This window comes from Equus caballus, chromosome 2, assembly GCF_041296265.1.
Source record: "Equus caballus isolate H_3958 breed thoroughbred chromosome 2, TB-T2T, whole genome shotgun sequence".
In the NCBI taxonomy this organism is placed as follows: Eukaryota; Metazoa; Chordata; class Mammalia; order Perissodactyla; family Equidae; genus Equus; species Equus caballus.
This window is the reverse complement of record NC_091685.1, coordinates 40,186,850-40,199,539: the sequence shown is the minus strand read 5'-3', so window position 1 is coordinate 40,199,539 and position 12,690 is coordinate 40,186,850. Positions and strand designations below refer to the sequence as shown.

The window sequence follows — 12,690 nt, the reverse complement described above, 5'->3', positions numbered from 1 at the left end:
CTCCCCAGTCCCCAAAGATAGGCTTGTCTGCTTGTCTGCACATGCACCAGAGCCCCCACCCCAATTTCCTGAGCTCTCGAAAGATCCAGTTTAAACTCCACGGTTGGATACAGTGAGCCCTCTCAAGGTTGGGAGCAGCGAGCCCCTTTTCCTCCTGTCTGTAGGCTGAAGGAAGGGGAGAAGATGTGTGTGTCCTACTCCAGCCTCCTCTCTCTTTGCCCCTTCCTCAAGCCCCCCGGGTCATGTGGCTCCAGGCACAGCCCCTTCCACGGTGTGTCCCAGGTTAACACCCAATTCCTCTTTCTCTCTCAACCAGGGAACACAACAGGGTGTGGTGACATCATAATATCGGCCGAACTGATAACAAGAAGCAGATGCTGTGCAAGTTTGTGAACTTCAGGGTGTCGGGAGCAGACTGCCTGGGGCACAGCTCACCGAGCCCGGGGACACAACAGGGGCCTCAGCCCTGGGGTTGGGTCCCGCTGAATAGGCTGGGCTGGCCTGTGGCCCTTGGCACATCACCCAGTCAGTACATTAGACCTACCCCCTGGCCAGGTAATACTACCCAGCAGATAGCCCAGCAGGGTGGCCCTGCCACCCTTGAAACACTGGGAAATATTTATTAGACATCTTGGAAACGGTAATGAGGGCGGCCAGCATTCACTGAACGCTTGGCGTGCGCGGGTGCTGTGTCAATAGGCTGGAGAACCTGCTCCCTGCACCTCATCCAGCTCTAGGAGGCAGGCGCCATTTCGTGGATGAGTAAACTGAGGCGGGTTGAGAATAGGTAACTGCTCAGAGTCGCTCAGGACTAGGTGGCAAGTCAGGATTTGTACCCAGGTCTGTCTGACCCCAGCCCACGCCGCTGACAGGGACTAACTTCTCCATTAGACCTGGTCGGGCAGCTCTGCATGGACTCCAGCCAAACAGGGTGGGCCCTGGGCTTGTCATTCCCGGGCAGCACTGGGCTGTGTAAGAGCACAGCTCGGGGGTCAGGAAGACTGTGTTGAGATCCAGGGCTGGCCACCTAACCTGTGTGGCTCTGGGCAAGACGCTGAACCTCTGTCTGCCTCAGTTTCCTTGTCTGTAAAGTGAAGGTGACAACAGTGCCTACCTCCCCAGGTCATTGTGAAGGTGTCTTTATTCAGATGACAAATATCCGAGTGTCTAATATGACCCTGCCCCGGTCTAGGCTGGAAGATAGATGAGACACAGACTCAGTGAGTCAATGGGAGCCTGTTAAGAGGACGAGAGAAAGAAGAGAAGGACAAGAAGGATGCCAAGTGCTGGAAGCAGGAGTGTGCGTGTGTGTGTGTGTGCACGCGCACACTCTGTGCACGATGGAGCAGTGGGTTACAGGATTAAATGGAGGAGGGGGTCATGGCAGGCCACAGGAGAAGGAAAGACCAGGCAAAGTGGTCCAAGCAGACGTCCAGGAACAGAGTGTTCTGGCCAGAGGGAGCAGCCAGCACAATGCCCGAAGCAGGCCACCTGGTGTTTGTGGAGGAGGCCACCTGGTGTTTGTGGAGGAGGCCGCCCAGTGTGAGCAGGTCAGCATGGCTGGAGCAGAGACAGTGGGAGGGAGGGTGGCAGGAGATGAAGGCAGATCAGGCGAGGCTGCAGAGGTCTTGGTAAGGCCTCCTGCTTTACTCTGAGTGGAACGGGGGCGTGAGAAATCCAGGTGAAGCCCTGGGCACAGTGCCTGGCTCAGGTAGTGCCCCTAAATGTTAGTTATTCTTTGCTGTTCTTATAAAATAGTTATCTTTTTTGTGATGGGGTCCAGTGGGGTCCTAGTGCAGCCTTGGAGAGAAGCTTCCGTCTTGCTCCTGGAGACAAATAGCCTAATGAGATGCTGGCCGCATTGTGAGGCAGTTTCTTCCCCGGACCTTGCAATGGAGACCTGCTCCTTTGTCCTGTTTCCCACTGACAACAGGTAGATTTAGCGAAGTGAGGACTCCGTGCACTGGGAGGCCCTTGGGCAGGAGGGGGCAGCAAAGAGGAGGACGAGGAACGGAGGGGAAGAGGAGCAGAAGGGAGAAGGGGGGAGGATGGCGGGAGGAGGAGGGAGAGAGGAGGCGTGCAAGGAGGAGGGAAAGGGGCACATGGGGAAGGGGGATGAGGGAGAGGGGGGGAGGAGGGAGGAGGAGCACCATTGGGATCAGAATGTCATGCAGTCCCCTCAGCTCGGGGATCCTCACATGGCTCCCTCCCAGTGGGGCTCTGCCAGAGTCTCAAAGAGGTGGTTCTTTTGGGCGGCAGCATGACTGGGAGCTTGGAAAGCAGGAAATTGAGTGGTGATTAAGATTGTAATAAGTTGACAACATCAAATATCATTACACCCAGAACATGCAAATGATCCCATCTTTACCCGGGATTTGCCATGCAAATACCAATTAGCAGAGAAAGTATTTGCCTCGATAGGAGGAGACTGGTTCTCCTTCCAGTGTGCCCCCCAATGCCCCCGCAGGAGGGTAAACAAGCGGGAGGGGGGCAGTGGCAGCGTGGAGGAGGGGGCTGTGCTTGAATGTCACCAGCAGAGGACAGTGAGGATCCACAGGGGTGACCGCGGATCTTGTGAAAGGCTGCCAGAAACTCTGGCCTAGACCTCCCCTGCCACAGGCTCTGCCTTCCCCATGGGCCCAGGGGCTGCTAGAAGCTTCTTGGACCAACCCTGGGGCAGCTGGTCTCTGCCCCAGCTGTGTCCCCACCATGGGCTCCTGTGCAGTCTTTGCAGCCTGGGCATCCTGACACTGTCAGAAACTCATTTTCCAGGACTGAGAGCCACACAGCTGGGGATGCCCTGCAGTGGAAGGATCTACAGTAAGACCTGCGGGGCCCTCTGGAGGCTGTGGCCCCGGAGAGCTGGCGCCACTGTGTTTTAGGGTTCAACCTCTGAAGGGTCCAGGGCAGATGGCTGAGAGGCACAGGACGAGAACCTCTGGAGTTTCCTTCTCTTGGTCAGCTATTTGCTCCCTGCCCCCAATGTATCTGGCACCACCATACTGAGATGAACGCGGCACAGTGTCTGCCTCAAAGAGCTTCCTGTCTCATTCGGCAAGTAGAAGGAGACAGTAGATGATGAGGTGCAAGGTGAGTGGGACCAACAGGGGCGTCTTAGGCTGTTTGCAGAGATGAACTTGCTTTTTGCTGTGGTGGCATGAGAAGACAGCACAGGGTTTGGGCTGAGCCTTGAAGGAGGCATAAGAGAAGGGGAGAGAAGGAGCCCTTGGTGGGAAGAACGGCAAAGCCAAGATTTGGAGGTTGGAAAATGCATACTGTGCTCTGGGGTCATTGAGTCCGCCATGCATCCTATCCAACCACCCAACTGTCCAGCCCTAGGCCACCCATCCAACCCACCAAACCATCGCCCAACCCATCACCTACCACCTTTCCATACCCCACCCAACCCACCACACCAACCCACCCATCCAAGCCAACCTACCATCACCCAACCCCCAACCCATCACTCAATCCATCAATCCACCTCACCTACATGAACCAGCTCGCCCACCCACCTGCCCAGGTGAAGAGGATCAGCTCTGGAGCAGATGGCCGGGGTTCTTCAAATGAGGGTGATGAGTATATGGGGTTGTTGTGAGGAGTTGGTGGCACCTTGGGCTAACGCACATCAAAGGCTTGATCCAGTGTCTGGAATATAATAAGCCCTCGAGATATGGCAGCACTTGCTATTTAGGTTGATGTGATTTATTCCAAAGCCAACACGGCCCGCTAGGCGAAGGAGCACCGGGGTTGAGCTGAGATGGAGAAAAGTTAACCTGCGGGAAGATATGAGCGGGATCAGTGGGGGCAGAGTCCAGAGCTGGGCGCCCAGTAGGCCATTTGTCCAGACCCTGATCTGGTATGGAGGAGCTGGATGCTTGGGGGTCCTCCCACCACCCCACCCGTCCATCCTGCCTCAGAAGAGGACCCGCCCGGAACTAGGCACCCCAGAGTTTGTCAGCAGGGAACTTGCCCTTATCCTCTGCCCTTGTATCTGAACTTTTGCTGATGGGCACAGCCCCAGCAAGCTGGCCCAGGCAGGACAGCAGGGCCAGGCTGCAGATCAGTGGATCTTGCTGCCCTCTGGAGCCCCCATCTGGCCCAACCCCTCTTCCACCCTCCATCCCACCAGGCTCCTGCAGACGGAAAGGAAGGCTTCCTGCAGCCCATATCCAGCTGAAAGCTTCCAGCGGCTTCCATACAGCTGCCTCCAGAAATGCTTTTGATCGTCTCAATCCAAGTTGTATTAATTCACCAAATCCCTTAAACTCACAGAGATTTTCTCTGACGTCTCCTCAAAGTCTCTTCCTCAGCTCCTTGGAGCATCCTGTGGGCACTCAGGGCACAGGCGGTGGATGAACTTGAAGCTTCCTAGGCAGGAACTGGGCAGCCTCGGCCACCCTTCACCACACACTCCTGTTCCAGTGCCCAGCCAGGCAGTGCGGGCGTTGGGGTGCCCCCGACACAGTGCCTGGGCGGGTCGGGGCTGACCCAGTGGGTTATTAGCCCCCGGCCGCCGGCTGGCAGAGCTATTACAAGGCGCAGTGCAATTTCATGCCCTGTTTCCTCCTTCCCTGGTCTGCAGTTTCTGCTCTATTTCTCCAAAATGAACAGAGATGAAGTGAAATGAATTACAGTCTCTCCTTTCCCCTCCCCAGGCCCTGCCCCTCTCTTCCTCGGTACTCCCCAGCCAACCCCTTGCCCCCATCTCCTTTGCCCAGTTTTCTCTTCCGCTCGTGCTGTCTGACGCTCTCCTCCCCACTCCATGCTCCCTCTCTCCTTGCTCTGTGAAAATCTGCGACTCTATCCTGCTTGTACGCACTCCTTCGTCCATCCATTCGGCAAACATTCATTGAACACCGGCTGCGTACCAGAGAATGTGTCTTGTGACAATTGTCTGCTCTCCCCAACCTCTCCCCTCTGTTGTCCTGCCTGGGCAGGGAGGTGCCAGCTTGTGTCCGGTGATGAGGGGGCTGGATGTCTCCAAGAGCCCCGTTTAGTCCCTTGGGGGGCAGGGTGGCATGCTCTTTGGCTCTGAGTGCCACAGCCCTTTTCAGCTCAGGTGGTTATGACTGGACAGCTGGCCCTAGGGTACCCCTTAAATGTCAGAGTTACTGCCAGCCAAATGTCAGGGCCACTCACAGTGCTAACCCCCCCACTGAGGACTAACTCTGACCCCCAGGCACAGCCTCACAAGGCCTTGGAATAGATGCACCTCTGGGTTGGTCCAGCCCAGGGCCTCTTCTCTGAGAAATGCCCTGAGAGCTAAGCCCTGTGTGATGTTCCCGCAGCCACCTGGGTGGGCCAGACCAGGGATGTAGGTGCCGGTCCAGGCCGGGACCCAAGCAACCACCTTGCAGGGGTTTAGAGTCTGGCCCTGGGAGATTGGTATCAATTCTCTCATTTACAGATTCTCTGATGGGCTGGCACCTGAACTGGATGTGGTGGGAAGCTGGGGCTTCGGTGGTCACATCCGACCCTCTGCATGGGACAAAGGGAGGGCTGATGCAGAGAGAAGGAGGGGAACCAAGTGGACCTGCAGAGAGGGGCAGAAGAGGGGCAAGCTGCAGGCAGGCCAGGGCAGCACGGGACAGAGAAAGACAGAGACACATAGAAGAGACAAAAATGGAGAGGAACAAAGAGAGGAACAGAGACTGAAAGACAGAGCAACGAAGGACAGTGAAAGGGACAACGAGAGACAGGTTGACACATGCACAGAGGAAGACGCAGGGGCAGCCCCTTAAATCCTATCATTTTGCCATTCAGTGCCCCGCCCCCACCCGTGGGGGCGGAGGCACCTTTAAGACTGAATGATAAGCCCCGCTTTGCGCAGGTCAGCGCGAGGTGTCTTGAGGCGAGCTTGATTCCTTTGAGTCTGTGCAGGGACCACAGCACAGGCGCTGCTCCTAGGGCCCCTCTGGCACTGTCCTCCTGTCCTGCTGCCCCCTGGTCCCTCCTCTTACCCCCTACATCCCCACCGCAGCCTCAGCCCTCTCTTCCCCGACCCTGGAGGTCTCAGGTTCATGCAACACCTTTATTCTTCCAAATTCATTTCAACTGTCTGGCTTTTATTGAGCACCTGCACCATGCAGAGTGCTGGGCCTGGGGCTTAATTTATTCCCTCTGACATCCCTGTGAGGTTGGTATCAATTCTCTCATTTACAGAAGAGGAAAACCGGTCCAGAGAGGTCAAGTAACTTACCAGGGCTCATCTGGCCGGGAAGAGGAGAAGCAAGGAATGGTACATTTTCGCACTCTGATTCCAGAGCTTTTCTCTGTTGTGCTCAAATGAAGGCCCTGCTATAGACAGTGCACCGTGCTGGACACTACAGGGTCCCTTTCTTAGGAGAGCATTGGGTGACCCCCTATCTGGCCGGCCTCTCAGCAGCTGCCTCAGCCGTGGTGAAGTGGGGAGGCACAAGTGGGGAGCACTTGTCCAGATGGGCAGAAGTTCAGAACCTGTCCAAGGTCACCAGGCAGTGCCCCATCCAGGGGCCATGGCTCCCACTCTCACTCCAGGCTGGAGGTGGGGAGGGTTCGGGATGCTGGTGCTCGTGGCAAGTCGGGAATCGAATTACCCATGAAAATGCCCCACAAGACCCAAGGCTCCTGCCCCTGTCCCCTCTGATGGTGGCTTCTGGTGATGAGGCTTAATTTCTGGAACAAGTGTGCTTGTGGCGTCATCTAAAACATGGAGGGTTGGTTCTTCCCCACCAAGGAGGTCTGTGTGCGAGCAGGACAGGGAAGGCAGGAGCTGCCCCTCACCCAGGCATGCTCCTTCTCCTACATCAAGAGCTTGTCCCCCTCCGGGCTCCTGGCTTCTAGTTCTTAGCTTTGCCATTCCAATCCTCTTCATTTCTAAACTTTCCAAATCCTAAACCAGGAGGTACAAACTCAAATGCCTACAGGGCCCAGACAGGTGAAGCAAATGGACAAAGTGGGCTGGGCACGGTACAATAGGAAGTGATGGGGACCGCAGTAAACTGGAGATGAATGCCTGTCACCAGGGGACAGCCGCCACTCTGTCCAGCCCGCTGTCACCATGTGGGATTGTGGCCCAGCATGGGCAAATTTCTCCATTGTTCCACAGAAATTATAAATCCAGGTTATCCATTTTGTTTAAATATGGTGCAGGCCAACATTTTAAAACAGGCATGCAGGCCAGATTGGGCTGACAGGCTGTCAATTTGTAACCATTGTTTTAAATGCCCTGAGTTCTAAATGCTCCAGAACTCTCCAGAACGCCAAACGCTCCCTATGCACACTGCCATCCAGGATGGATGGATCCCATTTGCTGGGCTAAAACTGTTTCCAAACCATTGCCTTCGACAGAAGGGGTAGTAATTACACTCTGACATTAATATTTAAACCACAAACAGAGTTAGTGTGCTAATACCATCCCTGAAGGCTTCGGACTTGTTTAAGTTTTATTCTTGTGAGACCTAATTATTGTCAGCAATGAATCCTGCAAGACTGTGGGATTAGGGCCAGGGAGGAGGCGCGAGGCAGATCCCTGGGGCCTGTGGCTTCCGAGGCTGAGGCATAGGGTGGCCTGAGGGCCGGGCTCCATGCCCACTCGTCATGTGTTCTCCTGACTATCTCCATAATTAGGGAGCTTGTCCTAATACTTCCCCCGTGAGGCGGGGGCATCTAGGTCTCACACTCTGGGAAGTTCACAACAGTCTCTGACCTTTGACCCCTTGGCCCAACCTCATAGGAGATCCCCAACCCACTTGAGGGAGATCTCAGCGGGGAATTGGTGTGTTATGGCGTCTCGAGAAAAGAAAATGGGTCTGTGTAGGAGTTGTGAGGTAGGGGGCAAAGGGCTGGGGCAGGTGTGTGGTGTGGAGAGGATACTGAAGCTGACTTCTCAGAGACTGGTTTCCAGAAGCTTCTGCTGCTGGACTGCTGGATGGCATTGGACAGCTGAGGCATTTGCTTTGTTCACTACAATGGCAGCAGCACCATCTCGGCGCTGGTGGGGCTAAAGGGCAATGGCTGTGATGAGCCAGGAGACCTGTGCAGAAACAGTCCAGAAATGTCCCCCTCCCCGTCTCAGCCGGGGTTGGCCTTGAGAAGAGGGTCTGGGTGGGGAGGGGGGGAGCTGAGGAGCCGTGCACGCAGAACCCAGGTTTCTGCTCGGAAAGCCCGTGTTCTCTCCTCTTGGAGGACAGGGGCTGAGAGCTGAGGTTTAGGGCCAGGGGACCTGAGTTAGGATCCAGGCTCTGCGCTCTCACCAGCTCTGTGACCTCGGCGAGTCACTTAGCCTTCTAGACTTAGTTTCCCTCTCTGTAAATGGGATCCTTTCTGGGGTGCAGGGTTTGAGGGAGAGTTAAGTGAGAAGATAGAATCATAGAGGCCAGCACGCAGGGCGGGCTTGCTGAGCGGTGGCTCCCTTCTTATTTTACTGCTAGTCGTCTCTCCCGAGGGACCCACACGCTCTGCTGAGGATGCTTTACTGTGAGCAGAGTGAATGGATTGGGGCCCTTCCCCGCCAGCCCCTGTGCCCCGTCACAGCACATGAGCACCCCCCATGCCTGACACCACAGCTGTCTCCCCTCAACGCCCTGGTGGTCTCTCCATGCCTCCGGCTCCCCAGGCCCTTCCTCCAGACCCGTAATGCTTCCCAGCTTGCCCGGGAGAATGGCAGGCTGTGAATTTTCTCAGTTTGTCTCAGGGAAAGAAAGGCCCAAGATAAATTTCCTTGGACGAATTCGCTAGAGGAAGGAATGGGGCTGTAACTCAGCCCAGGCCACCCTGGTGGGTGGAGGCGGCCCAGGCTGCGGGTCTGCAGTGGAGACTGAGGAACCCAGGGGGCTAACGGGAGAAGGGGCCTAGCCTCCCCTTGGCCTGGTTTCCAGCTTGGGGACAAAAGTCAGAGCGTTTCCAGGGACAGCCATGTCAACAAGGGAGACAGTGGATGGGGGGTTTCTCCCTCAAAGCCAGGGAGAAATGACAGGAGACCTGGGAGAGGCTGAGGCTGGCTCACCCCCTGGCCCCCCTCCCCACCCTGAAAGGCAGTGCTTGCCTGCCCTCACAGCAGCGTCCACTCCGGGCGAAGCCCCCTCTTCAGAGGGTGATTAGAAGCATCTCTCAGGATTAAAAATGTGCAAACCTTTTGATCTAGCAGTTCCACTCCAAGAAATCCACCCGACAGTGACATTCACCATGTGTACACAGAGCAGCGTGCTGGAGGGACCGGAAACCACGCATAGGGCACCGCTTAGAGGAGTGGTGGCTCAGCCACATAGCGTCAAAATGAAGCTCAAGAAGGAATGGGGCAGCTCTAATGTGCGGGGGGACCATTGCCAAGATCTTCCACCGAGGGACTGAAGGGTACACACGGAGCTAGGAAGAGTGGGTGCCCTAAGAAGGGAGACAGCATCACAGAACAACAGAACCTGGACGACCCCACTCACCTGAGGCTCCTACAGGGGTCAAACTCAGAGACAGAAAGCAGAACAGGGGGTGCCGGGGGCTGGGGGACGGGGAAGGGAGTTAGTGTTTCTTGGGGACAGAGTTTCAGTTTGGAAGGTGAAAAAGTGCTGGAGATGGATGATGGTGGTGATGGTTAGTCCACAGTGTGAATGCACCTAATGCCACTGAACCGTACACTTGAAAATGGTTAAAATGGTAGATTTTATGTTATATGTAATTTATCACGATAAAACAAAAAGAAGGAAAAAGAAGGGAAGCAGGAGTCCGGTTGAGGAGAAGCTTACTCTTTGCTGTCTGTACTCTTCACAATGCTTGATTTGAAAAAATCACATACACGTATTACAAAATGGATTACAAAAAGATACAGTGATGCCACGGAGATCCCTCTGCTGCCCACACCAGCCACACTCGGCACTCCCCGCCCGGGGCCGCGGGGGCAGAGGTCAGCGTTTGAACGATGGGTTTGGCACAGGGCTGATGTGCCCAGCTCCTGCAACGCTCGTTGAGTAAGCTGGGGAGATCTGGACTGGAGAGTCTCTGGGCCTCATTCAGTGTCCCCATCTGTGCAGAGGATACTGGATCTGGTCCTGCCCGTGCTGCCTGAGGCCTCTGACTTACTGACCTTGGGCTAGCGGGCCCGCAGGGCACGGCTGAGCAGGACAAGGACTGGCAGACTGCAGCTGGCCGGCCAGAGCATCCTGGGCAGGGCTGGAGGAGCTGCCCTGACATGTGGAGGCTGGCGGGGCCCTGGGGTGGATGTTCTGACGAGAAGGAGGAGGAGACGGCCTGAGCCACCTCCTGTGGTCCCTGCCATGCTTCGTCCCGGGGAGCTGGCTGCTACCTTCCCTCCGAGAGCGCTCCGGCTCCCGCTCCTGCCGAGCACCCCCCGTCCCCCACCCCCACAGCCCAGGAGGCAGCCCCTCTGCCCTGCTAAGTGGCGCTAAGTGGCGACTTTCATTTCTAGCCTCCCAGTGATCCTCAGGGCTGGGCAAGGCCACCACCAGCACGCACAGCACTTTTGGGTGAATGGAAACAGGTGCCCTTTACACGGACCAGGAGCTGCTGGGGTGTGACTTTCCTCCTCTGTACAGATGGGCGACTGGGCCCCAGCATGAAGCCGTCTGTCCTAGGCGGCCCAGCTCTGTAGCAACGATGTTGAGCAGGGACGGGGCCCCCACCCCGAGGCCAGGACAAGACTCTCTGTTGAGAGGTGATTGGGAGAGGAGGCCAGATGACCAGGGCAAGGCCAGGGCACTTCCCCAGCACAAGCCGAGAGCCTGGGCTGGGGCTGGTGAGTGGGAAGGGCACCACGTCAGAAGGAAGATGGGAAAGACTCATCACCTGGAGGGGAAGAGAGCAAGAATCGGAGGTTCCTAGACGAGACCCCACCAAGGCGCTGAGGAGCCAGCTCCCAGACAGGAGGGCCTGGGTGCGAATCCCAGCTGTCCCTCACAGTCTCTGCTCCTCTCTGAGCCTCAGTCTCCTCGTCTATAAATTGGCAGCAAACTCACATCTACCACTTGGGGGGTTGTGAGAATTAAATGAGATGATTGTGCAAAACGCCAGCACTGTGCTTGCTCACCACAGAGTGCTCAGGAGTGGGAGCTATTATTGTTACTGTTGTTCTCGTTACCTGCGACGGCCGGTGGTTTCGGCCTGACCACCTGTTTTTTGGAGGTGCATTTGGAGAAAAAGGAAGCACAGAAGGGAAGAGCTGGGTAGGGGCTGGAACAGGACTAGGGTGACGGCAGCAGAGAGGCGGGCTGGGAGGATGCTGAAGAATTCGGCTCTGGACTCAAGAGCAGGATCTCTGATGTGGGGCACAGGTGCCCTCCATTGGTCTTCCCAGACGTGTCCCCAGGCCTCTGGGCCTGCTTTCTACATGCTCCAGTTTGCCCTCCTTCCAGGATCCATCCATTCGCAGGGCGCCTGCTTAACACCCACCCCCGGAAGGATTTAGATTGGAGCAAGAATTAATTGCAAGGGAGAGAGAGGTGTTGCTCCGTGAGCTGCGGTTGGGAGCTGGCCTCCGAGCTGGCAGACAGGCTGATGGCTCAGTGTGGACACTGCCCCTGGGACTCCTCAAGCGCCTGGCTGCCTGCCACCTTTGCGCATCCCACCTCAGTTGCAAGACACAGAGAAAAACTGAGGCCTCGGGAGGCCAAGGGACTGGCTCAAGGTGGAGAGACAGAACTGTGGGGTGGAGAAGGGAAGGCGAGCCCTGGCAGGCGGCCCAAACTGTTAGCCACGAGCGGCCTCCGTGGAGATCTGGGTGGTTGGGGACAGCGTGTTTTGGGGACTGCTGACCAAAGTCCTCATGGAAAAGGGAAGGGTTGAGCCGTGAACTGCTGGCTCCATTGACACCTCAAACTACATCAAATGAGTTCCCGAACTGAATTGAATCTCAGAGAACACTGAGGGGCAGAGTGTGGCATCGTCCACAGATTGGGGCGTGACCAGCCCTTGTTGAGCCCTTGCTGTGGGTCTGGTCCGTGCTTGATGAGCGTTATCTTCCCTGGTCGTTGGGGCATCTCAGGCTCCAGGAGGCACCAGGCAGACCTGACTTCAAATGTTGCCTCTGTCATTTACCCGGGACAGGTCACTTCTCGTGGGGTTGGTGCCCTTATTACCACCATTTTACAGATGGGGAAACTGAGCCTCTGCAAAGGTGATGGCTTGTCTGAGGCCCACGGTCAGTGGGAAAGCCGGGACTTAAACCCTGGTTGATCTCACTCCAGAGCCTGTTCCGTCCGCCAATGCACTGCCGGCTCAACGTGGGCTAAAGGAAGCTGGCGACGTCTTTGGCAGAGCACAGAGGGAGGGGGGTCCCTGTGTCCCATTTCTCAGATCGTGCTCCTGAGTCCAGAGCCAAAATCATCATCGTATCCCCAGCCTGTCCCTGCCCCACCGTCACCCGTGCCCTGTGCCAGCCCCTAGCTGGTCTTCCCTTCTGTGCTTCCTCTGGTGTGGAACAAGCTTTCATATGGGAGACAGCGAGGTGTCCTGGGCTCCAGTCCAGGCTGCGACTGTGTCCTTGGGTAAGCCGCTTCCTTTTTCTGGCCTTAATTTCCTCATTTGTGAAGTGGAGATCTGCCCTTGCCTCCAAGCAACTGGGTTTTATCAACTGGGTTTATAAAACTGGGCACGCTGGAAAGAAAAATGACCAAAAGATACCTCCCTGTATCGCGAAGGGCTGACGAACACCGCACCGAGGTTGTGGGTGGTGGAGGGGAGGAGACAGGTTCCCTCTGA

General features: G+C 56.3%; 1 long non-coding RNA gene across 1 annotated transcript; it reads right to left on the bottom strand.

The window, feature by feature from the left end:
• Positions 1 to 3,689: 3,689 nt before the first annotated feature.
• Positions 3,690 to 4,429, bottom strand: LOC138920000 (uncharacterized). Its single transcript, XR_011430585.1, has 2 exons — positions 4,274 to 4,429; positions 3,690 to 3,776 (listed from the first exon to the last, which is right to left on the bottom strand). It is a non-coding gene; the product is annotated as an uncharacterized lncRNA (long non-coding RNA).
• Positions 4,430 to 12,690: the final 8,261 nt, after the last annotated feature.